This window comes from Phyllostomus discolor, chromosome 2 (genome assembly GCF_004126475.2).
Source record: "Phyllostomus discolor isolate MPI-MPIP mPhyDis1 chromosome 2, mPhyDis1.pri.v3, whole genome shotgun sequence".
Classification (NCBI taxonomy): Eukaryota; Metazoa; Chordata; class Mammalia; order Chiroptera; family Phyllostomidae; genus Phyllostomus; species Phyllostomus discolor.
The window spans coordinates 30,388,817-30,399,479 of record NC_040904.2 but is presented as its reverse complement, the minus strand read 5'-3'; positions in this window follow the sequence as shown (position 1 = coordinate 30,399,479).

The window sequence follows — 10,663 nt, the reverse complement described above, 5'->3', positions numbered from 1 at the left end:
TCAGTTCACTGTACCAAATTTATCATAAACCAGGTGGCTTGTAAATAATACACATTTATTTCTCATAGTTTTAAAGGCTGGGAAGTCCAAGATCAAGGTTCAGGCGGATTCAGTGTCCCAGGAGAGCCTGCTTCTTCACTGACAGCTGTCTTCTCACTGGAACCTCCAGTGGCAGAAGGGAGGAGGGCAACTCAAGGGTCTCTTTTATAAGGGCACTGATCCCATTCAACAGGGCTCTGGCCTAATGACCTAATTACCTCCCAAAGGCCCCGCCCCCAAATCTTATCACACTGGGCTTAGTTTTGCACCATATAAATGGAGGAAACACAAATACTCCCTCTATAGCACATAGTGAAGTAAGAATAATTAGCATACCTATTTTTGAGATTAGAGGATATTAAAGTGATGAAAAAAATTGAAGTGAAGCTATGGGAAATGAACTGTACAGAGAATCAGTGTAATTTTAAACTAATAATATTCACTGCATTGAGTTATTTAAACAATTCATAAATTCAGTGAAAAGAAGAAATCATGCCTCTTCAGGGCTCAGAAAAAGGGAAAGTTACCAAGTTAAACAAAAATTCTCCATTGAACCCTGTTGTATCTTATAGGAATAGCCGACTTTCAGATTTTATTTTCTCTTTCTGTCACAGGTTTTTTGTAGTCATTACTTTGGAGGTAAAGTAATTTTGTTTATAATGATTGGCAAGATCAGTGTAGTATTTATTTTTCTTTTATGCACTGAATTTTATGTAATTGACAGCTTTTGTGGATAACATCAGTTTATACTCTCCAAAGCACTCTGTATGTTTCTGTGTTTCTGTGGAATACATCTGTTGCACAGTGCAGATCCTTTCAGAGCCATTTTTTGAGTTTCTGTTCAGCAAAAAGGCTGAAAGAAAAACAACTTAGAAGATAAAAATGAAACTGCTGCCAGGCTGCAGTTCTGAATGAGACTTGGAGGCTCCTTCACTTCTTTGAAACAGCATGTGTCAAACTCGTTATGAATCAGATTTTTATATTCAGAATCAGAATCCATTCAGTTGACACAGCGGAAGTCAAAGCCTTGAGGGTACAGTGCAAGATCCCCGCTTGGCATTGAAAAACGGAGAACTTCTATTGAGATTTTTTCCCCAGATAATTGCCTCATTTTCAGTTGAATGCTGGGGTGCAGATGCCAAGGAAACCAGAATTCTCTTTCAGACACAAATGTAAAAAAATGTGATGTGACCTTTCTTCTTTGCTAAAAATTGCTTCTAGATGCATAAGCTAGCTACCTGTCAGTCTGCCTGCCCACTTTCCTATGTCATCCACTCCACTGCTTGAGGAAGGGAATAAAACAAAACTCCATATATAACCATTTTCTTAGATAAAACAATCCTTAAAATAGAGCACCAAGTTGAACTATCATGCCTTGCCTGTGAGGACTGAACTGAAGTTTTTTTTTTAAAGGCCTATATTGAGGAGTGGTGCTTTGAAGGAAAATCTGTCACATTCAGAATTGTCTGCAGGGAAATGCACATGGCATTGTGGTGGGTGTGGGTATGCCACCTGGTGCCGCCGCCTTCTTCTTAGGTCTTTTTCCCTGGAAAGTTTTAAGTATATAATGGTATTTCTCACATGGATTATGAAAGAACATCCACATAGGAGTCATTTTCAAAAACAGCTTTATTATCATGCATCTGTTGTACCCTAAAATTCACAGGTGATTTTCATTTGGAATTTGTGTTTGACTGAGCTTCCTGATTTAGAGAAACACTGACTCTTACTGACAACTTTAAAAGCATAATTTGATCATAAAGTGAATTTTTATCACAGATTAAAATTGTACTTAACCTTAATACTGGCATACATGGTAAATAATGTAGTTTAATAACAAATAGTAAAGTGTATAAATAAATAACAAAGAACTTGTTAAACACATGTGCACACCCACCCTACACACAAAATCTTGGAATTTCCATCCGTTAGTTCCAAACAAATAATATTTTAAACTTAACATTATGGTAAATGATTTCGTATATTTTATTTTACTTGTTTATACAAAGAGTTAGAGAACAAAAATGATTTTTTATCTATACTTGTTTTAGGGAGGCATAAAGTGAAGCTTGCACAACTTCTCTGTCTGCATAGAGGTTGATGTTAATGCATAATAGTAGACCGAGTGCTTTGGACAACTGGCATTTTTTTCTGTGTGTTTTGTTGTTTGTCATTGTTGTTGTTGTTGTTCACAAAGTCTAATGGATGACCTTGGGATGGAATGATCTCCCCTTGATGGGAGCGTTTAAGGAAATGACACTAAAGTTTTCATCGATATTTTTGCATTAGTTACTTCTGTGAGAATATATCATTGATACAACAACAACAAAACAAAGCTAAGGTTTTGTAGATGCTCACTGCTATGGACTGAATGTTTGCACACCCCCAAATTCGTATATTGAAGTCCTATTCCTTATGTGATGGTTTTTGGATGGGGCCTTTGGAAGGCGATTAGGTTTAGATGAGATCATGAGGCTGCAGCATCCATAATGGGATGAGCGTCCTTACAAAAGGTGGAAGAGAGAACAGGACTCTCTCCCTGCCATGCAGGGACACAATGGAAAGGGTGCCTTCTGCAAGCCAGGAAGAAGGTTTGCAACCAGTAAGAAGTCTTCTGGCACTTTGATCTTGGGGTTCCTAGCCTTCAGAACTGTGAGAGATAAACAAACATCTTCAAGCCATCCAACTCCTCATATTCTCTGATACCAACCCTAGCAAACTAACACAATGACCAAAAGAAATTATTTATTAAAAAATATAGCCAAATTCCTGGCTGGTGTAGCTCAGTGGATTGAGCGCGGGCTGGGAACCAAAGTGTCCCAGGTTCGATTCCCAGGCAGGGTACATTCCTGGGTTGCAGGCCATGACCCCCAGCAACCGCACATTGATGTTTCTCTCTCTCTCTCTCTCCCTCCCTTTCTCTCTCTCTCTCTCTCTTCCTCCCTTCCTCCCTAAAAATAAATAAATAAAATCTTTAAAAAAAAATATATATAGCCAAATTAATGACCATTTTCATTTAAACAGAACTAAAAAAAATTAATGGATGCTTTTAACAAAACTCATTAAAATGCCCACAGTCCTGGGGTTATTAAGGCAAACTGTTTGGCCTTAATAATTTTATAATAAAATTGTATCTACAATTTTATTCACAATTTCACTAACATTTACATTGAATAAAGTAAATAAGTAGAATCATATTTGGTCACTCATTAGTTTACAAAGCACAATTGATAACAAAATAATATTTCACAACATTGATAAAATATTGATCATTGCCATTATATATCTCATTCTTCTAAATGAAAAATGAATGCAAAAAATGATAAAACATATTATGATTTTAGAATTTGTCTGGGAAGAGGTAAAAAGGCACTATGTGTATGAAAGGTCAATCACTTCACATAATAAAAATATATAATATTGTTTGTAATTGTTAATCTTTATCTGGATCCAAAAATACTTTCTATAATTTTGGAAGAGGAATGTTAATTTCAGTCTATCCATAAATGGATATATATATATGTGTATATATTACCATAAAAGGTGATATATATACATATACATATCACCTTTTCTATATATATAAAACAAAGTGATACATATACCACCTTTTACATATATAAACTTTTATTCTTTTTATAAAGGTATTTTTTCTATATATATATATACCAGGGATCTCTGTATATAAAAACAGTCATATCCTATGACTAATGTACATGGAAATTTAAGTAGTTTAGTTTTATATTAAATATCTAGTAGTTTCTATATTACAAATATGTTTTATTTTTATAATAAAAATTATATTTAGGAAAATTATCTAAGAATTACTAAGGCAATAAGCCTGTAAAGACCATTATATTTATTTCAAAAGAAAATATTTTAATAAACCCATTTTCCTGTAAATGTAACTAATATTAAAGTAAGTAGTAGGTTTAAAAGTATTAAAGTGATAATGGGCCAGCTGCTAAATATTAAAATCTGTGAAAATAATTAAATACAGATTTTAATGTTGAAGTGTCATTAAATATTTTTATAAAAGTGACATAACTTAGGGTTTTTAATCATAAAATAATGAAATTCATTATATGTTAAAATGTAAATTATTAACTCAAGTTTAACTTATAATAACATTCATAAAAATCTTTACGTGAAAGAACTGTTGTCAACGACGTCGGATTCGACTGCCTCCCGCAGAACAGAAGTATAACACAGTGTTTTTGGGGAAAGAAAAAAGGTTTTTATGAACAGAGTGTTCAACTTGGGGGAGGTGAGGGCTTCCAGGCTCCAAGCCTTTCATTTCTGTAAAACACAGAAAGAAACCAGACACTCCCAGAAACAGAATCAGTGCCGAGACATCCGGCTCCATTCTTATCTGTGTTCCTGGGTCCCAAGGTACTACACAGATGGGTCTGCATCTCTCCAGCTCCAGGCTCTCTCTCCTTCTCCCTCTTCCCCCTCTGTCTGCCCCCACCTCTCTACCTCCACTTGTGGGGCCAGCATCTCCTCGTGTCACCACAGCTCCGTCTCTCTCCTGGGGCTGGGGTGCACTGCCAGATCACTGCAAGCAGTCGTAGGAGAGGAGCCCCTTCTACAGGGCCTTGTTGCCTAAGCCATGTGCTGGCAGTATCTACCCATCCTGTGACTTAGTCCTCCCCTCCACACACACACACACAATCAAGCAGGGCAAGGGGAAAGCAAAAAAGGGCTGAGTTTCTGTGTGCTCTGTGCTTTAAATTTTTCACTCCAGCCATGGTTAGTGTGGCTCAGCGGATTGATTAGGAGACTGGGAACCAAAGGGTTACCAGTTCAATTGGCTTTCAGGGCACATGCCTGGGTTGAGGGCTGGTCAGGGTGGGGGGGGGGGCACGTGAGAGGCAGCCCCACATTGATGTTCCTCTCCCTCTCTTTCTCTCTCTCTTCCTCCCTCCCTTCCCTTCTCTCTATAAATGAATGAATGAATGAATGAATGAATAAAATATTTAAAAATAAATAAGTGAATCTTTCACTTCAATATTCCGTGCAAGGCGGAAGTGTCCAAATTCCCAGGCAATCTTGGCTGACGTCCATCATGCGTGTCACTCAGAACAGTGTCTCTGCCCTTCCTCCAGCTGCCATGATCCAGAAGTGGAAAGGGTTTTTTTTTTTTTTCCTAGCCGTGCGGAGGCACAATGTCTCTGCCTTGGGCAGGGCATCATCTTGTTATACATGACCTCTTCAGCTCATGCAGACTCTCTGCAAGCTGTGTCGTAGCTGCGTTAGTTGTTTGCCCTTCCCTGGGGTATAGAAGCCTGTCACGTGGTTTCTCTTGTGTTTTCAGTATGCTTCCTTGGGTTTCCTCTGACGCCCCTCTTCTTCCGGGAGTGCAGCCTCATGTGCTAGATGAGGGATCCTGATCCCCAGCGATCTGGGCAGATCCACCCCCTTACAGAACTACTCATTCATTCTCAAAACACTTAAAAATTATTTCACTGAGCTTTTTGCTTTCGTGTTTATATCTCTCTTGTTGAATTCTAGGCATTGTTACAGACTTTTATTTCTTTAGGAAAAGGGTTAAGAGTGAAACAGTGAAACCAATCCTGCTTTGCATGTCTTGGGATTTATGTCACCCATGCACTTCAAGATTACTTCTGTTGGCTACCTTAAAAAATGTCTTTTTATTTTACTACCTGGTAATGATAGCATTACAGTAAAACCACATGGAAAAAGTAAATTATGTGATGCATAATAAAAATGACACAGGGAGTGGCCACTAAGAAACAATAAGCAAACCAAAATGTTAAGTACACATACAAAAAACTGAAAAACAAAGCAACTTTATATATAAAGTATTAATTTTGACTTCTTTTGTTTAGCAATTACCATTTTTATAATTAAATAATGTCAATTATTTCTATTAATATTAAAGGTGGAGTCACAGAGAACTTTAGAAGTAAAGTAATAACATAGTGCCTATATTTAATATTCATATTCTAGAAAAGGAACAATTGAACTGTTAATTTAGTTTAAGATATTCTAAAACCTAAGAGTTAATGTAAACCTTGTGGTATGTCACGACTGCCTTAGAAACCTGTCAGAATTCATGGAAGGCAGAGAGGTTGGTGACTGATTATAAATGGAATAAAGGATGTGTGGAAACATAAAGATCCAACTAGATACTTGACCTCAAGCAGCTTTTAATTCATTAAACATTATAATAATATTTTTTCAAACCTAATATTAGTAGCTTTTAAAAAAAGATTTTATTTATTTATTTTTAGAGAGACGGGGAGGAGAAAGAGAGGGAAACATCAATGTGTGGTTGCTTCTAGTGCACGCCCTAGTGGGGACCTGACCCAACACCCAGGCATATGCCCTGATTGGGAGTCGAACTAGCAACACTTTGGTTCTCAGGCCCACGCTCAGTCCACTGAGCTACACCAGCCAGGTCTCAAGCCTAGTATTAAATAATTTTTATTTAAAGTGTCTTCCCAAGTTCTATTTTTAAACATAGTATTCAGTGTATTTATATCAAATGATTTATTATGAGATTATCTTCTTTTCATTTTTAAAGTTGTTATTTTGTTACTTACTGTTTATCTCTACATGGAAAATAAGTTGCATCATGTGGATATCTTTTGTCTTTACACCCTTTTGAATCCCAAACACCTAGTTCAAGGACTGGTACATACAAGGTTAATTTTTTTTTTAGCTTAAAATATTAATGATTAAGTTGATTATGTAAAATTCCCTGATTATAAACTAGCGATATAGAGTAACAAAGTAGTTTTACTCTAGGTTTAGTTTAAGACAATAATTTTACCATAACTTCAATTTTTTTACTTTCATAATAAAATCTGGATGAAGAATTCAAGTATGGCGTGATTTTATAGATAATGATTTATGTATCCTACACACATATCCTTCACATCTCATGTCAAAGCAATCAATAATGTTTGTGGACTTGGCTGATGTGGCTCAGTAGACTGAGTGCCAACCTGTGACCACCAAAGGGTGGCCAGTTCTATTTCTAGTCTAGGGCACATGCCTGGGTTGTAGGCCTGGTCCCCAGTAGGGGGCACATGAGAGGCAACCACACAGTGATGTTTCTCATCCTCTCTCTCTCCCTCCCTTCCCTCTCTAAAAATAAACAAACAAATAAATATTTAAAAAATAAATAAAAATAAAATAATTATTAAAAAATAGTGTTTATGCTTCCTTGCTTTGAGGTGGTTTGTGGCAGTGTTTTCTGGCATTTTATTTTTAAAAACAAAATCAAATGATCCAATGAGAAGGAGCAAGTTTTGAATAAAAAGAGAGACAGAGAGAGCAAGAATATTAGATACAATAATGTCAGGGATGTTATGATTCTCATAGATCCCTTGTAGTAATAAAAGATTTATTTCTCAGCCTCTACTACCAGCTTTCTTCAGAAATTGTTTCTGGTATGGAGAGCCATCTGGCCTAAGGCCACCGTTCTACCACCCCACCTTGAGAACTCCTCATGCATTTTGTAAGGTTTCCACTGAACTTGTTTTGTTTGTTTCTTTACCCATTCATTTTAAATTCCCTTCCCTTCCAGAGGAATTAACCTAAATGCACTCTTAATAGACTTCCTGTATGCTCATCTGCATTTTAAATTCTTCTTCCTGGAGAATCCAACCTGGCAATGTTTCCACAGGCCATCCACTGTTTTAGGATACTCATTCACTTGCAGGTAGTATACTTATTATGGTGCCTTAGCTGGCCTGTCAGGGCCTGGAAGGGGAGTTTGCAAAATTGAGGACAAGAATATCTGCGGTGGAGAGATACAGATAGACAGGTAATGTTTTCAATAGGTCAGAATTTAAGAGGGATAGATAGCAAGAGAAGAGGTGATAATTAAAATAGCCCTGACCAGTGTGTCTGTTGGTTGGGTGACATTCTGCATAGCAAAGGATTGCCAGCTCAATTCCAAGTCAGGGAACTGAACTAGGATGTTGGTTCAGGGCATGTATGAGAGGCAGCTAATGGATGTTTCTCTCTCACATTGATATTTCTCTCCCTCTTTCTTTCTCCTTTCCTCTCTTTCAAAAAATATTAATAGTTAAAAATACTTAAATTATCAAAATGAGGGGAGTATTTGATTATAGTTGGGGAGAAGATCAGTTATTTAGGGAAATAAAGATAGAAAATAGTTAACTTTGGATCTATTTTTAGCTGCTGTATTAACAGCATCTAGAATATGCTTAGCATATAATAATCACTTACTAAATATTTGTTGAAATGTTTGTTGAATAGTATAAACTTACAAATACCCTAAATTAAACTTATGTAAAAATGTCGAGAAAAAAAATTATGTGGTACATACCCAATTGATACCATAGGTATTTAGGTATATATTAATAAATTACACATTGAGTTTAATAAACTGGGCAGCGTAAAACTACTTGCTTGTCCAAGAAATGATAGCTTCACATTCCAGGGGATGGCAGAATTTCCCCGTCAAGGGGAATAACACTCCTCCTTTCCCCTTTCTGGTACCAAGATTTTGGAGGGTCCAGGGTAGAGGTTCTTGACTAAAGAAGCTTGTTAATTTAACTGGGGGATGTGAGCCGATCAAAAACCTGCAAAGGTTTGGGAAGTTGGTTGGTTCTTTTGAAAAAGTCCACTCCAAACCAAAGCTAATATACCAGCAATCCCAGGGGAACCAAGACACACTGTCTCTCTGTCTTTCTCCTGTTCAGTGATGCACTCACCACGTGCACTTGTGTGCTCTCTCTCTCTCTCCCAGGAACACACAATCATGTGGGTCTACCAGGCTATCAGAACCCGCAGCAGACGGTGCAGGCTCTGAAGGGCTGAGTTTTCATATGAAGCAGAAACTCTGGACCCTGACTTTTGTTTGGGACTTGCTGAGGACACAGTTGGACTTTTTCCAGGCCAGATGGATAGAGATGGACATTGGGAACCCAGGGGCAGCCTTCTACACTAATAAACCATCTTGCCATATCACAATCATGTGTGTGTGTGTGTGTGTGATCCCATGGAAGAGCCTGATTTCCACCAAAAACACGATTGATGGTTATAATGATGGCCAGCTGTGAGTCTTTAAATGAGTAAATTAATGATGTTAAAGTTGCTTAATATACTCAAGGTTCATGTTTCTCAATATCCTGTATAAAATGGGGTTAGTGATCATACTAACCATATAGATTTTTTGATGCAATTAAATGTGTGATATCTAAGATTGCTGTAGTCATTTAGTATGTGTTCAAGAAAATTTGGCCATTTAATGCATTTACTTATGGAATTGTTGCAAGTAATGGTAATCTCCACAGAAGAAAAATCAGTCAGTGTTTATTCTCTGTATGTTCCAATACACAGAAGTATGTTTTCTTTCAGCAGAAAAGTATGTATAAAATGACTGTCTCTATTTAAAGATGAAATGAAAATTGGACAAAGAGTTAATATTGTAGAGCTGGTTGATTGTATTTTTTCACTTTTAAATGTGCTTACTGCTTATTGTGTCTGGTGTACTTGAGCATTTTGATCTGTTCATTATATTTATATATGGATTCAAGTGCTACAAAACAGAGGACAGATTTAAACAAAAGGAGTGAAAACCCAACACTTCTTCGTTGTGCTGGTATATGTTTTTTCTTACATAAATGCCTAAATGCATTGGCTGCAGTGAGACTCAGAGGATCCTCGTCAATGTATTTCTTGTTGCAGATGTGCATTATGTATCTTTTTTTTAATTTTTGAAAATTAGGGATAAATGACATACTGAAAGACCTGGCTTTTTAAAGACTTGCTTATATTTTCTACATTTTATCTTTACCATTAAAAAAATATGTTTTACTTGTCTCTCTCTCTCATATATGATAGGTTTTAATCCATAGTTCCACAGTTAAAATGAGAAGGAGTAAAACAATACAATATAGTTCAAGATAAAAAATTAATTTGTATCCTTCTGAGGTCCTCAAAGTCTTGGAAGAATAAATTCTCTACTCCTTTCCTTATCTAAGACAAACACTTTTTCACAATCAGTTCTCCAACCTCTCCCTCACTGAAAGTCCCACAAAATTTTAAAAAAATAAAATAGATCATAGAAATTTCTACATGTCAAGTCTGTGAAGAGCCTTAAAATTTTACAACCATAAGTCTGTATTAAAAGAATGACTACAATTGACTATAACTATATATTTAGGAACTATCTCCAAACCTAGATTGCCTGATCTACAATTATTTCTAGTATTTAGAAAAATATCTAGGTCACTCTATGAGTTCTTAATAAATTATTGCAGGTAAGTTGTATTAAAAAATATTGTGAATATTGAGAGTGATCAAACTCCTAAGATATACAATATAGTAATTTCTAAATAATAAATCAATTTTATTCACAGCAATATTGTTTTCATTAGACATTTCAAACACAGCTTACGAGACATGGAGAAGGAGAAATAAGTTTTGTTTTGGATGGTTCAGCAACTCCTTTTAAGGAGCAAGCAAGTCTCACAGTTTGCTTTCACCACAGACAAATCTTATTAACAGTCTTTATTTGGCATCGTTTTGACAACTCATCTACTCCCAATGCTATGCTATTGCTCGAAAGCTAGCCACACTAAGGGTTTTGACAAAAGTTGATTCCTTAGCATCCCTTTAC